Here is a 17,472-nt window from a genome sequence, read left to right as displayed (position 1 = left end):
GTATGATATGTAAAAAGCAAGTATATCTGACGAATGACAAACACTTCAAATGATAAGGGTCGACAGCATTAAGTCAGCGGATTTGCTGGGTATTACGGACCAGAACATTTAAAAACGATTCCTTGTCCCCTGAAGTATTTCCAAAACACCCGTGGTGTATATTAACTGTGTACCGATGCTGTAGGTATTGCCAATGCCGTCCGTGCGCGCAGCACTAATCGATCACGTTAGTATATTGGAGTCCCCTATGGTTAATAACCGTCGCCATGATTGCAGCTTGTCTAATAAATCCAGCAATCATGTTTTCATGCTGACCGGCCGGCCTTCCGTGATTGGATTCTTGGACAAGTTGTACTTTATCCTCCGCACAACGAGCCTATCGTCCATCGACCTAATGAAATCACGCCGGAAATTATTAACTCCAATTTAAAATGTACACGCGCTCTGTAATGAAAAGCGTGCCCTGTACGTCATAGTGCCGAGATTGGTTACTCATCGTCCCATGTTCTTCACACAACATTTGGTTCGTGACGGACCAAAGGAAATGAAATTAATTTAATTAGCATAATTGATGGGCCAGCTGTCCTAAGTGCCAGCCTCAAGGTCAGTGCCAGTCCCGCGGGTGTTGGGAAACCGTCAACCGTGAAGTGCGGGGAATGTCAATCAATCTTAACTGTCCTGAAAGAGGGCAGACAGATAGATATAGTTATTTACACCGCCTAACGTTTACGACAACAACCTACCACACCTTTCGAAAAAGAGTAGCGGCATGCCCCGGTGTGCGATGGTCCAAACACTACAGTCTGAAAATTGGTGATTCACTACGGACTCCAGGAGGAATAGTGTGGAATTTACACTACATGTACTGGGGATCCTAATCAAACAAACAAACAAGCAAACAAAAAAACAAATAAATAAGATGATAATATCGAACCTTTTCTATGTAGTCAATATTACTGGAAGGTTGATACGGGAACCGAAGGCATACCTGGTTCCAAGTGGAATTGGTTTGGGATCTATTTTTAGATTCGCCAATCAATAAGCATCGGAGTGAAATACGTGGGCGAGTATGACGTATTATCAACCTTTCTTGGAAATAACACGAGAAAGTATATAAATCCCACCACAGAGCCGTGAACAATGACTAGTTGTGAATAGTCCGCTCATCCCGGGAGGCAGAGGCATTATCGCACAAACGATAGCTTCGCACCACCTCATACAGTAATCGGCTCACGCGGGGACAGGCGAGACTTCAGCGCGGCGTGATGTGATGGATACAGGTCAGGCCGCCGCCGGAGTGCCGGGATAAATTCTCCCCCGCAGCGTCCACGTCCTGACGGCAAGGCGATCACTTCTGGTATCGCCAGGTGCATTTAGAGGGAGGTTTAACGGCTGCGTGAGTGTGGATCTACAGGTAAGCCAGCCATGTTTGTAACCGTGCAGATCGCGTGACACGCCAGCAACGTTCACGTCCGTAATTTCTTGACCAGACGTTTATCTATATTTCATTTAGCTCACATGTCGTAAAGCAATTAGGTCCTTGCCAGCATATTCACATTTAGTCGTTTCCCTCTTGTAAAGCCATCATATACATGTATATATCACCGATATCCTTAGTTTAACACATGCATTGCCATTACATGGCATGGCAGGATCGTATGACATCTTACGTCACGATACGTGAGGAAGTTACCAAGTTTCCTCCAGCTGTCTTCGCGTAGTTTATCACGTTACCATAGCAACCGACAAGATCATGCAACCGACCTTCCGCACGGTTACGTGACCTTCCTTCACACGTTGACCTACCTGCAGGCTGTATCCAATATGTTCATCATCCCTGCATCTTTAACCAACCATTGCTGCGTCTCCGCGCTTAATTGAACACACAATATCCTGTCCAATGCCAAGGCCCATACCGCGCACATTTCCTAACGACTGTACTATAGATCTGTCCTAGCGTATTCCCCATTACATGGTTATTAGCTTGGGTGTTCCCATGCATGAAATTATTCTGAATAGGGGATCTGCATCTTGGCGATTGGAAAGGCCAGACGTGTGCCGTGCTGCAGGGCCGTACCGTGTAGGAGAATTCCCGCCGGACCCGCTCACTCCAGAACGATGAGTAACGACCGGCAGGCGGGGGTGACGACATCGCGGCGTGGTAGTTGGGCGGAGGGGGTGGCGAACAGCCCGAGACGCACGGCGGAGGGACACCACAGCGGCTACACCGCCGGAGGGGGGTACCTGTGCAACCTGGCGGGCAGGCTTTGATGTCATCTTCACACCAGGTGAGTCGTACGTCCGTCAAACTATGCGTGGCAAATATCATCTTCTGAAGCTTGTACTGTATACGTCGTATGATATACAACAGGCGCACAGTATTGCTTTACAATTTCATGCAGCTCTATTCGCCCATGCCATATAGATAGACTCTGCAGTAAAATGGCAATCTGTATCGTCTAGAAATTCGAAGAGACAGAAGGTGGCCTTTATCACGTGCACATTGATCCAAACACACCTGTCCTGTATAACAAAATACCTTGGGCATCTGTATGGTCCTTAAAATGCCATTTTGTCTTCCTAATAACATACAGAGGCAAGGGTGTACCAAATGTTTACATATGACGTATTCAATTAAGATGTATGCTGTGAAAATGTCGGTCAGGAAACAATACATCAATATTTATGTCGGACAAACCAATAATTATGAATATCTATGCCGATGTGTTGATATCATGAAACTTGACGTGACATATCCAGACGACGTCACCCATTGTTGCTGAGGCAGCCCCCGTCTGACGGTAGTCACGCCATGGCCGGTCCTGGGTGGTTGTCATTAAACTTTCAACGATCCAATTTCTGCCAGTAACCCAGTCTACAATGGCGGTAAAGAAAAACAATAATTGGCCCGCGCTGGTCCGTAGCTCCGGATAGTTCACTTTTAATGAAGCTCCTTTCTCTTAAGAGTAGTTACCGGTAAAGTTTACAACACCCAGGGGCTTCCTGGTGCTTACTCGTAATGGTTTGTAGAGATAGAGTCCAAGAACGTAAGTGACAAGGCAAGACAAGACCAGGCCAGGTCTGTCCACCTGCTCTAAGACCAGCTGTAACCTTGAACAGTTCCACACGACAATTTCAAGGTAGATAATTCGTGTTTTGATTCGTTTTTTCAACGTTTTCTGTAGCCTCCACGAGACTTCTGTTGGCTGGGAACGAAGCAAAATGAGCTCCCATAACCCTGAAAAAGGACAAGTATCCTACCTTTTTTGGCCAATCACTCTCAATTTCTAACTATTATCCCAGCCCACAAAAGATCAGGAAGAGACTAACGTCTCTAAGCGGCGCACGTTTTCACGATTTCTTTGGCACAACAGAAAGCTGTACGTGTTATTTCAGTTCAATATTATAGATCTTACAGAAAACGAGCCTAAAACGCGTCACGTCTGCTTGGTGTATACACTCCGCACTCGTACATGTACACAAGATCAGAACCCACCACCCCGAAATAAGATATTTCCAATGTGGACAATTGACCAGGTCTAATCTTGGAGCAAATTGGATTCAGGAGGTGAAAATGCCATGTCCCTTGCCAGATGTATAAGTTATAAAGCTTAGGTCCAAACGTGTCGTTAAGGGTGTATTGGAAACCAAGCGATTTCTCCTGTGTGCCGTGCGACTTGAGAAGTCCAGGCACGTGACGGCTCTGCGCTTAAATGTCCAGTCACGAAACTAACGTAGGCCAGGTCCAGAACATTCCTCCACACATATGTATTCTTTCTACATCTTTTCTACAAAAGGACTGACTGACTACCTGTAGGCTCGCCAAACTCCATGGCTGTCAACACATCTTTTCTTACTGTTTCCGTTACCGTTTCTTTGTCTTTGCTGCTTTCCCTCATCCTTTATCCCCATCCATGTACACTTATCGCTTCCATCCTTTTCAAGAGTTGAACCGTTCTTCCTCGCAGTGATCTACATGTACCTCTTGATCACTGCCTAGTTGGAGACCCCGACCACCAAACGGAGCCATTTCAACGGCAATTCTAACGCAAGTGGGCGGTTTAATGGTGCATTTTACACTTGACATCCATTTCTGGGAGGGATGTCTACATCCATCATTACACTGTAAATGTAATGTAGTCGTGTCAGTAGATCACTTCCAAGAAGATAACACCCTAACCTGACCCTAACCCTAACCCTGATCCTACCAACACAAACAGCGCTGTCCATGGGGCCGCTGACGTTTGGCGAGCCACTAGCAGCTCATGATCAGATGGCTGCGTCGTGGATTGAGGTGGGCAGAATGAGAACCATGACGCATACAGGAGGCTATGAAATTTTATGCGATGACTAACTCCATTTTCACGTCGGCTGAATGTTATTGGTTTTAAATTGAACGTGTTAAATGTGTGACAGCATACTTACATGACACTAGACCAGTTCTGTCCGCCTATAACTGCCTTTAGCTGTCTCTATGATGCGTCATACACATCAATCTAATGGTAGATATTTTGTGTTTTGATTCTTTCTATCTACTTAGTTTTTCTGTTAGTTCTCCACTAGACCCTTCTGCTGGCTAGGAACGGAGCAAAGTCGGTTGAAGTCGATGGCAAATTCTTTCTGGACAATTAACTTTTATTATTTTTCCAGCCCCCAAAAATGGTCTGGCGCAGAGACCACATTTTCTAGGCGTCACAAATTCCCCTGCTTCCCGTGCCACAGTGAAAAACGTACCATGTTTGATAGAACTAAGTAAGAAGCATGACACGCACAGAACGCCATGATTGAAATCATTGCAATGACTAAACGCCACTCTCGGGTAAGCTAGATAGGACGATTTTGGGAACGGACTGGTGACGAATGTAGGTATGGTATAATACCTATCCATCTATCTAAACAGGGCCCACTATGATGTATATTGTTACTGAAGTGTGTTAGAGGGAAGGGTTTTAACACAATCCTCCCCTAGCAATTTACACCACACACGTAATCAGGAGGCAACATCTTAACTTACGCCCTGCATAAACTGGCAGTAAAATTCGCGCGAAGCTGATACGCCACTTTGGCACTGATCCAGAAATGTTGCGATGGCACATTCCATTTAAACTCCTATTGAATTCCTGAGTTTGACGGTTTTGAATCAGCGAGAGACTTCGATTAAACATTCCGCATCATACACAAGAGCGAGGGAGATTTGGAATGCATCACAGGATCGATGAAAGGTCACTTATTTCCAGAGTGAGTCACTTCTTCTTTACTATCCCCCTGTATTATTGTATTCGTGATAGTATTCGAGCCACGTAATTGGATATCATTGTACATTGTTGGGTGCTGGAAGTATAGTTGATTTCCGACCTATAGGGTCGATAGATTAGGATAGTTGTAATCTGAATGGCTGCCACGGGTACCGTTTACAGCGACTTCCACACTTACATGGTCTTTTCACAGCGGGGATGGCCACTGATACTTGTGTTTTCAGAGTAACAGAGTTGGTAATATCCACATTACTCATTGCTATTAGGCTGCGATGTTGATGGAAACGTTTAGTTTTGTCCATGGCCACGATGGTTAGAGGAATCTGAGATAAGCGTGGCTCTCTGTCATCATTCTAGAAGAACGTTTCTGGTGAGATACTGAGACAGAAAAAATCCAGATAAGTTCCCGACTGCCAAGTCCTTCCTTTCTGTGCAGTTATCGCAGGCTCTACCGGACTTTAGATGCAAAGGAGTAAAAATTGTCAAAACAGACAGATAACATGCCAAGAGAGTTAGTCTACTAAAGCAGTATAGTAGGTGTCTATTTGGACAATTTCTACTCTTTCCTGCTGCCTCTGATGCCTGGTAGAGGCTATGAGTATCCATCAGGCTAAAGTTTGGTATTGGCAGTTTACCTTAACCGACACTATTGAGCGTAATAAAGTAAACGTGCATTCGGTCACGCGTATCTGTCCACAAGTGCGGCTTATTTATAGATTGCATGACGAACGTGTGTTGTGGTTCCTGGATGTGATATCGGCTGGCAAAGAGCCAACTGAATAATCAGCTAGAGACAAATGGCGGGCAAAACAATGGCCGTGGCGTCTTACCTCGCTGCACTTTGTTTGAGCGACATTGATCTTCGGTGGCATCGGACACTCCATAGGTATGCCTCGGTGCGCAATCGTTACAAAATTAATCCTCCGCTTGATCATGGCGTTTCGTGTAGATGGAGGACGCCAGGTGTTTTGAGGCTGTTAAGTTGAGTATCGGATTTTGTCAGATCAACGCGAATTGTGGGCCCGTCGGTCCACGGTTTGTGACGCAATGAAAACATACCCTACCAGGGGCGAGTGGGGCGCTGCCTAGGGGCCACACCCTAGCTGTGTTGTACTTGTATGGAATGTTATTGAGATAAGCGAATGTTAGGCTTTTAAAGCTCTAATATTTATAAAATAGCCGGCGCAGATCTTGGCTACACAGATGCTCAACCCAGTGTTCATGCGGAACTGCTTCACTTTGGAAATAGTCAAGGTATATCGCTATATGCATCACTTTTTCCTCTAAATTGTGACTCATGTATCAACCGTTTGGAGACGAGTACTTTGGCTATTCAATGTCAAACATTGGTAGGTACCAGCAGAGTCCAGTAGTCATCCATATACATGTTCTGTACTTTGCATGTCTCCATCCGCCCCCAAAACAACCTTGGTGTCCTGGCGACTCCCAGGGTCAGCAGCACCATATCAGTATGACAACCATGTCGGAATGTTGTTGTAATTCTTGACAACATCTCAATCAAATACAGCCTTCACATTTCCGTACTGCACTTAATTCGTAAGTGTAAAATTCCAGATTTGCACTTTACTGAGTGCACGGCTCAAGAGATATTTCCGTCTCTTCAATATTCTCCTTGTGCTTTAACAAAATAACTACAAAACAGAGTGATGTATGACCCACTCGTGTGAACCCGGCTGCGGCTGTAATTGGGGGCGCCCCTGCCCGTATAGCAGGGCATTAATTCTAGTTTCACGATCGTCTACCCACTTCAGCTCCGCAAGGATCTGATAGACAAAACAAGGCGCATTCTCCGACCTATAATCTTAAAGAACTTCTTCTGAAGCATCTCAGTTGACGGAGGAGACTTCATCAATCATTAATAGCTTCAAAGTGACAGACAAGACTGATGCAGAGGCGCTCAGCTCGGACAAGAGAAAACTTTCTGTGCTCATCAGCCCCAAGCTGCTATTACTATGATTAAACGCCAGGACGCCCTCCTCTGCATTCAAGTGACCCGATGTTGTCGGTAAATAGACCACCAACTATCGATCGATCGGCCCAAACCGCGCGGGTGTTATCTGGTCCCGCCCGGTCCTGGAGTCACTCCCGCTCGGATGGTAGGTCGGGAGGTGCGCTTCCAGCTCGCGCGAGCTTACCTAGGTGGCTAGCTAGATATTATCTGCCTATTCTGAATTGGTCTTGTGACTTGTCCCGGTTGAGGAGAAACCACACCCCGTGGGCATCTGAACAACAGGACCCAGTTGTTACGTCCGTGTTTGGGCGCTGCTCCAGACTTGGTAGGGTTTTCCCCTTTCTTAATTCGTCACTGTTTGTGAAACTAGTCTTTACTTGCAAAAGGTGTATGAGATGTATGACTTTATAGAAAGTCAGTGTATGCGAAATTCAATGGCTATTTCTGCTAGTTTGCCATAGTTTCTGGTGCAGAACACAAGGAAATGTCGTTGACTAGAATAAGATTGTCATGCAACAACAACACGAGTATCCTGCTACGTGGTTCCTCCAAAAATGCGTCAATGGGACAATGTTACGTATTGGAAATGCGTTTTCTTATAAAAAGTCCTTCTAAGTGCATTTATCCTCGGCTTTGAAGAGTACTCGGTAGCACAATTCTATATGAGGACGGCTACTGGGACTCAAGACCCACCGCGTGACTTTCCCAGCAGCCTGACCTAGTTGATGAAAAACCTATTACCGCGTATGTCTGAAATTAGACCTCGACAACTGCTTCATGAAATCAAACTCCGACTTAAAGTAATGTATCGACTTTTTCATCAACAACTCGCGTCCAATTTCCATTCTAAATGAATTCGGCTAAAAGACGTTACATGCAAAGGAAATCGACTTTTCATGTAAGCGGCAATCCGTCTGAGCGCATTGCAGATAGGCGGCGGTTTTGGTCATTCTTTCCTCATTTTCATCGTGATTTCCGTCTTTCAATGACGCTAGTAGTTGTAGAAAGAGAAAATCACTTCGATTATGGCTACAAGAGCCGTCACTGATGTTCTCATACAGATAAAACTTTTAAATGTCAATCTTGTGCTTTTATATTAAAGGTTTGATGAACGAAAGCAGCTGACTCGAAGGAACAATACCAAAAGTACTTTATTTATCCGTGACTTGTTCGGAACAATACTACAAAATTGAGCCGATCGATCGAGGTCGAGACTGATAATTGACCTTGGAACAGATGTTACGAAATTGTTTATTCGAGTAAATAAGTAACGACTAACGTTAACTATACAAGCATAGGAAAAACATGAACCTGCACCATACCAGATCTGCTTGGTGAAGAATACTAGTAAAATAGAAGAAAGTTTGGAAGTCACGTTATCTTCAATACTACTATAATTAACGCTAGCTGAAGAATGGCAATTGTGTCCTGCTCCAATTTATAACCTGGATAGCTTCCGTGCTTATACGAGTATCTGTGACATTTTGGCAATTTCATCTCGTTCAGAGACCTTGGCACAACATACAGACATCAGGGTTTATAATGTTGTACCGGAAATTGCAGAATAATCTGATCTATGGCTTCTAAAGTGAATTTTCCTGACATGTGAAGTGGTATAAAACAATTAATGTTCCACAACGCGACCATGCGGCAGGTCTAATTACTTCGTCCTCCACCTTAATCTGCGGGAAATGTATCTCATTCTTGTTTCATTCATATTTCATGGCTTGTCGCCCGCCGTTAATGTTTGCAGTCAGCCGTGTCCTACTTACTTACAGCAAAGTCGTGCAGCGGACATTATACTTCCAAACCTAGTGTTTATTACATCGCCGAAGCCTCGAAGGCATACCAAGGATCATATAAGGCCACACCGATTTAATTTTATGGATGACATCCTCTGAAGACCCCCAAACTAGTGCGCGCGGGCGAAAAAAATAAAAATCCGGCCAAAAATAAAAATGCTACAAAACCACAGGAATAGAAACCTGGTATTGTGAATTTGGCGCATTACATAGCGACGTATACGACAGGCCGACACATGCTGGATTTTTGCGGAATATATGAATCGACACTGCTGTACGTATGTACTGAGTTCTTGAGTCTTGGAGCTTCGGTAGCCTGGCTGCCGTCAACCAGAGTTATCACCACCGTGCACTACCCAGGCCTAAAGCCAGGCCAGAGCCTCGGAATTCTAGCCTGACTAAATCGCGCTCCTGGCGGCCGCCGCCCTAGGTTGCCGCTTGGGGTGGGGGTCATTAACGTCCAGCCGAGAGCTTGTATACACAGGCTACTCGGAATTCGTGATCTTTTTTTTTTTTTTTTGAGATCGGGCGAAAATCAATGCGCGCGCGGATGTCATCCATAAAATTAAATCGGTGTGGCCTAACATGAGTTTCTTAGCTGAACAAGACGTTTTCAGTCATATACAAAGATTGTTTTTAGCTTCGACTTGTGTTTGGAACAGGACGTGTTCTTGAAGTATTCTTTGGACCCTGTGATTGCAACGGTTGGACACTGTCATTGCAACGGTGTTTCAAATGGAGATATACATATGTAGTAGTAAAGCACGGTGTCCTTATCATTGCTGATGGAGCACCTCCGATTTGGTATCTGTACACGGCATAGAAAATGGTTATTCTGGCAGGTGGTCTGAATAATGTGGACATCAAACGCCGTGCACTGGACGGTAAGTCCTCTATAAAACTGCCATGCCCTTGACTTGAGCCTCAGGGGTCAGGGTATGAAAACGGTTCTATATCAACCCACCTGTTTTCCTATAAAGCGTTTCCTGGTCAGGTCGTATAGGGCTCCTTGGGTCCCCAATATGACTCTGAATCTTACGGCGCAATAGCCTGGGTTCCAGACCCATAGCACACTGGACACAAATATCTCAGTGAGCTTGCACACTGAGATATTTTGTGTCCAGTGTGCTTTGGGTCTGGCATCCAGGCTAACGGCGCAAGCGCACACCAGCATGTAGGCTGTACACACCTAAGTTCTATTTAGGCGCAGTAACTGCGTTTATACTAGTACTCTTCAAGCAGATGTTAGTGTTAGATCATACGTTTTTCACTTGCTTGCTTTTTGTACAGTCCTCTAAAAGTTGTCTGGATAGAAAAATGTTTAATTATCCAACATTTCCATGGTGATGACGATATCCATCCATCAGTTTTCAGATTTGTCTGCTTCCCAGATGAAAACGGATGAACACCAGGCTAGCAGCGGGGAGCTTGAAGCGTCAGATTTTTCAGTGTCGACCTCGTTCGTAATGGGTAATATAAACTCTTAGACGTTTTCAAAATCAACGGGCCATCCTGGTAGTCATATACCCCACCGCCTTGGTACCTTGGTTACCAGAAAATTTGAGGAGAGCTATAATATGTACTCTGATAACCAGGCTAACATCTGGCCGGTCAGAAAACTTTACAATTGTCCACTCGCGACAGGCTGGTTTGAGATTAAACGTTTTCACACTGTCGTCAACTTTCCACCGCACCGTCACAGATCTGTTAATACAGACATATCTGGAATTGATCTGAGGATTATGCCGACATCAGGTACTTTGTTGAGAAGTTAATCCCCCGTGAGGGAATATCCTGGCAAACCGCTCTCACACGTTCTCCCGTCTCCTGACCTCAGTTAACGTCTTAAGACACAGCCGAGACGTGGATGAATCGATTCTGGTACAAGACGACAATGCACCACGCGAAGGTACAATTTGTCACATTACTTGGCATAAAGATCCTACTTATCAAGCTGTCATGAAAATCACGATCCGCCGCGTCGCCTCGTACAAAAAGTCTGCAAGTTCGCCAACTAAGTTAGCATATTCCACCATCGGATAGGAAACATTTGAACAAAACCAAATTTCATATTCAATGTGATCACAAGGATCATGACGTCAGCTTCTACTATATTCCATCATTGGGGATTAAAAATGTACATCTGCATCTTCCTTGATAGAATATTGATCGTTACAAAGATTACAAGGAGATGGATCGAAGGATGACAGAACACAAACAGACTGACAGAGGCAGGGCAATTTCGGTACATCATGCAAGCTGCCAGCCTTCAACAAAGGGAGGAACTAATTAAATCATAGGGAATATATGATGCGTAAATATGATATTTCAATTATCTACAATTGTCGCTATTTTCAGGATGTGAAAGTCATTCATTCCCTTGATGTTCAATTAGAGTATAGACTATCCCCTTGCCAGCGCCGTGGGTTCAGAGGAGGTGAAGCTGAAGTTTGACCCATGGTTCTTGGCGTGCATTTTAGGGATAGTTACTGCCGGGCCGTGCGTCATACAGCTATGCACTTATCACTTCCTAGATGGAACCGATCTGTTTTCAAATAACCTCTGCATCTGGCTTTAATTAATGATTCCTTATTTTCTATTTATGGCGTCCGTATCTTGGTGATCGTGAGAGAGTCTTGACAACTGTCTCGGGATGAAGCCTCAAAACAGCCGTCGCCCCCTGGCCAGCCCAATCCCTCAAAACGACATTCGGCAGTTTTACGCGTGGACTCGTAGAGGCAGTTCTGAGAGAGAGTTAGGTCACTGTAGCATCACCGTGTACTGTTTCAAATGTGTCTAAGACTTTGAAACACCTGTTTTCGAGCTTTCCTGGTGCGCTCAGACATCAGTTTTTAGTTTAAAAAAATAAAGGAGCAAACCAGGACGGAACGTTGAGGGTAGGGTGAAATGACTATTTTGGATGACTATTTTGAGGGGCGGCTTTACCATGTACCAGTGAACTTCTTTCCTTTTCACACACGTATGCCCACCCTGTATCATCATTTGATGTCTATCGCATATCGGAGACAGGCCCGAATACATGGGGCATCACATGGGGATTTGATATCATGATATCAAAACATGGTCTGTCCCAGTCCGTTACTTTTATATATAGGACTCCAAGGCATTTGACCATCACCTTCAACGAAATGTAATGGTTGACTTCAGCTAAAATAGACGCCAATCCCAAAACACAAACCACCCACAAAGCCTTTTGAGAGACGATGTTCTGAAATTTCCAATGTTGAAACCCACTTCAGATGTGATGGTAATATTAGACATGAAGCATTGTTGCACTGAAATAAAGTAGAAAGGGCAACGGGGATATCGTCATGTCGATAAATGATTGGACGCATTCTTTTCTGCAGTTTTATGGAGACCGATAGGTGTCGCCAGTTGAATCTACTGATTGTACTTGTACACTGACAGGTAACGCATTTCAGACAATTCCATATTGCACCTTAAAAAACCTTGCTACTCCGAATCCCGGTGATTGTTTTACTATGCCCCCCCCCCCTAAAAAAAAAATATGTAACGTTTAAAACAAATTGACAATTTCTTCCCGCCTCAAGCCCGCCAAATACTATAACCAGTGGCAATATTTGCAGACCGCTTGGCTGTTTTATCGTAGGTGATACTCAAATATTAGTCATTCCGGTTCTCCTATCGACTTCTTGGAGTTGGGACATTATTAATACCGCAATGATTATATTATACAACTGGTTTCCTCCGGGATGTCAGTGACGTCAGTGGAAACGCAAACCCTCTCACTTCTTCTTATGCAAATATTCACCTTTGACCCGCCGGTAAGTTTCCCAAACTTTCCCCGAGCTTGGGACGGCCGACGACGTGTCCTGGTACACCCTGGTCTTTTCGGCGCTTTCTGTGGCTATTTCTATGCAAAGATTTGAGAATTGACATATTATTGAACGGCTGAGGACATTGTTGAACACCTGGGCCTAACCAGAGGTAAGTTTTGCTCGTATAACGGTGAATTTTTGAAGTGGTTTGACCTGAGTGACGAAGCGTAAAACGTCAAAACGGCATAATTTTTGTAACCTTATTTGCAACCACAACACGAGGGCTCTAGTTTCTGAAGACGCCTAATGGTAGTCTTGGAGACTAACTTGCGCACAGAGGACTAAGATTAAAAGGCTAATAGAGTGTGGGAACGTTTAAGAGCCCCACAAACCCGTTAGTTGTATCGGCGATTGTGGCGTGTGTTGCCCCACTTTGTTGTTGGCGGCGTGGCCACCTCCTGGCGGGAGCGGAGGACGGGCTCCTGGAAAAAACTCACCGACTTTCCGGTCCAAAAACTGGAAGCCGCGAAATGAGACACTACTCTAGTCAAGTTACTCAGCACGTAGATTTCACTCTCATACTGATGACACGTATCTTTTTGTTCTTGAGTCGGTCAAACGGTGCAAAATGTGCCCCAGTGCACGACAGGCTAGTCGCCTCGTGTTTTGTACCGTGTAGCCATTTATTTGCAGCGTTCCGACACTAACGTTAGTGTTTCAGCTCATGTCTGCCTTATCCCGGTGCTAAGATGTTACCCGTATCCCCATCCAGGAAAGTTTTAGAATGAATGCAGTCCTTCATAAATCATAGATTCGGAGCCCGACACTCCGAATGTCCGAACGAAAAAAAAACCTCCCCATCACGCCTCTTTGTTATTTTATCAACCCTCACGAATCCCGCCCCTCAAAATGGGACTGTGTCAACAAAGAAAGATACACATAACTGATACAAGACGATACTCGAACAAGTTTCATATAAGAGAGGTTGTTTGATGTTGGGGAGCTATCAAGTGGGCTCTTTAACCTCCGTTATATATTACTGATATGTCTGGGGAAGGTTCACAGTCATCGTTACGAGGTGTTGGGTTAGTGTTGACATAAGCAAGCACCAGTCACTAACTGTTTACTTGCCCGAACGTAGATTAACCCAGACCTCTAATTACTCAGCACTTCAAGATCAGATTGGCTGGTAACTGTACACCGCAAGGTGCTGATTTGTGAAGATTATTTATGGTGCTTCCATTGTGATGTCAGTAGTATATCATGGCTCTTAACTGTCAAACCTGTTGTACAATCAGCTGATATCTGGTGTTGGTCTGGATGGGTAAGTTACATAATACATTATTCCATGGGTTACTTGCTGTTCTTTTATGCTTTTAACCTCAACCGGTTTAGGGGATTTGTTGCTTGTACTTCGTTTGTATCACATAACAGGTTGACCTCTTTTTTGACCTAACACACCACTGGTGTGGCGATAGTTTTGTACTTTGGTTCAACCAGTTTTGTACTTTGGTTCATTTGTAAGTATAAGCTGCATAAGACCAAACCACTAAGTCATCCCAAGGATGTATAATGTCCTTGGTTATCCCAACCCCATTCTCAACTTTAACCACACTGCACATTTGGGAAGCATGTGCAGGAGCAAAAAAATCTTCTAAAACTAGACGCATAATGTTATGCTGTATAAAGTTACTCATTTTACCTAGTAGTAGTAGTACCTATCTAGCAAAATCACCAACTCTGATAAGATGTCATGTGAGAAAACAAACATGTGACACTTTTCTAAATAAAAAGATTATGTCATTTGCAAACAATGGACTGATGAAATGAGGTGATAATTATCCTCAAGATAGTCACTCCCCCCATGCCAGTCACAAATCCAGTCTTCTGTGATTTGTCAGACTGTAACATTTTTTCATCATTGAAACTTGGGGTTGAAACTTGCCCAGAAACAAGCAAATTTTAATGAATTGAAGCAAAGTTAACCTAAATCAGTAAATTGAAAAGTTAGACCTTAATGCATTTCTGCTGACTTGTATATAGATGTAGCCACTTCAGATTTTTTACTTGGATAAGCCCATGTATGTTCAATGAATATAAAAGTGTCCTACAGCAAACATTTGCCAGACATGCTGTCTGCATGCATGATCAGACCAGGTGTGGGTAAAGTATAATGTCCTTGGTTTACCCAATGTCCTTTGAACTCAAACATGACTTCTGACCTTACACCACAGGTCAGATGGACAGGGCTGTGTAAATACCACCTGTGTAACTGATAGCGTCGGATGAGATTATTCAGTGTTAAAGAATGATAGAAGTCAGTTCTGTAAAACTATGGCAGTAAGGATTGATGAGTATTGAATATAATGCCATAATTCCTAAAAGTTTAAACCAAGGTAATATATTACAGGATATATGTAATATATACCTCCTTGGTCTTACCAGCTATACTGGTAGTAGGGAAGGGGGGTAGAAAACTGGCAAAATTACTGCCTTTCTTAAAAAAGTCCAGAGCGGGTATATAATTAGTTCAGGTAATGGGAGTACCCAGTTACGCTGATTGGGTTGGGACAACAACACGCACAGCTAGCAACCAACAATAGCAGTGTCACCAAGAAGACGGTATAAAGTTCAACTTACAATGACAAGAAAAATGCCATTAAGGGAGGAGGGGGTACAGAAAATTTCTAGTTAGATCAGTGTATCTAGCTAGATCTTACACGAGCAGATGCCACTTAACAACAAAGGCAGAAATTTGCTGTTTTTATAGAAATTGTAACTGTATAGCCAGCAGTGCTGCTTTTGAGATCACTGTAGCCCTCTTACTTCCTATAATAAGAGGCTGTGTTCCAAGTCAAGGGTTATCAGTATTCCAGCTGTTGTTTCACCTTCAGCAATTTGCAGGCCACATTTGTCACAGTGGCACATGTGTGATCAAGGACAATCAGCCATATTTGTCAGATGAAAATCTCAATGGGCTCAGTATTTAACAGTTATTCATGGGTGTAGATATTATAGATATGCTGCTGTTGAACTTGCACAGATCTATGATCATAAAGTCAGTGACAAAATTCTGATTCCATATTGTTGTAGAATATTGACATGGTCCAGCCTAAGTAAGAAACCCTGGTAACAGATCTCTCTCCCTACTCTAAGGTTTAATCACGCATTGTCCCAATGATGCTGTTGAGCCCAAAGTGTTTGGAGTTGGAGTTGGAGTTATCCTGGTCCAGGTTACGAACCCCTGGTGACAGACCTCTGGTCATTGCCTGTTCTATACTCTCTAGGGCATATCCTCTAGGACAGTGCCCTACAGGGTATGCAATGTTCATTGTCTCATACCTATTGAAAAGGAAAAATCCATCAGTATATTGTCAGATATATATTGTACTGAAAAAAACTAACAGTACACTCTGTAGAGATATTGTTAATGATTTAACCAATGTTCGTCATTGACTCAGGTGGAATGTCAGCTTATAATTGCAGGGACTGTTACATAGTTGTCATCCTTGGCTTTGTGACAGTTTCTTGAAACATTTGCTATTGTCTTTATTTGATGTACAGTATGTGCTTGAGTGCTGAGCACGCCCTATGATTCACAGTCTATAAGAATACAATGTACGTCATCACAATGATCACACTAGATGTAGGTCAAAAGGCCAGTCATTCCGGATATTGTTCCTTATTATCTACCATACAATCTGAATATTCCCCATAGACTTAACAGCTAAAAGCACCGTCTGTTATGTTACGGTCCCTCCTTGTGGATGAAGTAATGATTAATTCATATTATGCATGAGGGGAAGGTCCACAAGGTTATGAAACTTGCAGGGTGGTTAGAGTCATACAAGACGTAAAGGAGTGAGTATACTTCAGTAGTACAAAAAAGAAAAGAAAATGTTGACTGCAAAAGGTATGTTACAGGGACTTGCCCTCCGGCAGTACCAACCTTTTGTTTCATGTGTACAAGGGATATATGTAGTGTATGCATATCTATGTAAATGGTTAATTAAAGCAAACGCCTCATGCAAAATCATATGATTATTGCTTCCTCATCTCATTTCTTCAACAGTGTATTCAAGCCCTTGAATGGGCACAGTTGCTTGGTCCTTTTTTGTCCAGGCATTGCACACATACATGCCAATTAGCAGTGTTGAGTGACCAGGTCAGGGTAGAACCATCCATAGCATGTCACCAGTGGAATGCCCAGAGGACATGGGAGACTGTAAGGTCTCAATTTTAGGTACTTCATGGGAATTGGGAGTTACTGAAGCTAAGGGAGAGTATCTTGTTCCCTTCTTCTGGATCATAAATGACTAACATGAGTATTATATGGGATACAATACTCATGTTCGTCATGATATGACCCAGAAAAGGGGTACTACAAGATCCCAACTGCTCCAACTATCCATACTGTTATGAGTGTGACTTTATTGACCATGCATACTACATTTGTACGTATATGGTATATTGTGGATGATGTGACAAATATGTTTTGACACTGTTATTTATCGTACTGGTTAAAAATGGACATTTACTTTTCATCAAGTCTATGTTTTGGATAATTTGACAGAATCATGTCAACATTATGACATCTTGAGTTGATTTTAAGGTTGCTATTCCTTTTGTTGCTGTGGACAGTT

General features: G+C 43.5%; 1 protein-coding gene across 2 annotated transcripts in view; it reads left to right on the top strand.

The window, feature by feature from the left end:
* Nucleotides 1–2,191: 2,191 nt before the first annotated feature.
* Nucleotides 2,192–17,472, top strand: part of LOC109486171 (ATP-sensitive inward rectifier potassium channel 12-like) — a 49,374-nt gene continuing 34,093 nt past the window's right edge. The window contains exon 1 of one of the 2 annotated variants that reach the window (XM_019789890.1): nucleotides 2,192–2,288. The gene's annotated coding sequence lies outside the window, so the exon portion shown is untranslated. Of the gene's footprint in view, nucleotides 2,289–12,828; nucleotides 12,999–17,472 lie in introns of those variants that run through there. The other variant, XM_019789881.1, reaches the window with a different exon arrangement.

The sequence above is a fragment of the Branchiostoma belcheri genome, unplaced genomic scaffold, assembly GCF_001625305.1.
Source record: "Branchiostoma belcheri isolate BF01 breed outbred unplaced genomic scaffold, Haploidv18h27 scaffold11, whole genome shotgun sequence".
NCBI lineage: Eukaryota > Metazoa > Chordata > Leptocardii > Amphioxiformes > Branchiostomatidae > Branchiostoma > Branchiostoma belcheri.
This window is presented reverse-complemented; position numbering and strand designations above follow the sequence as displayed.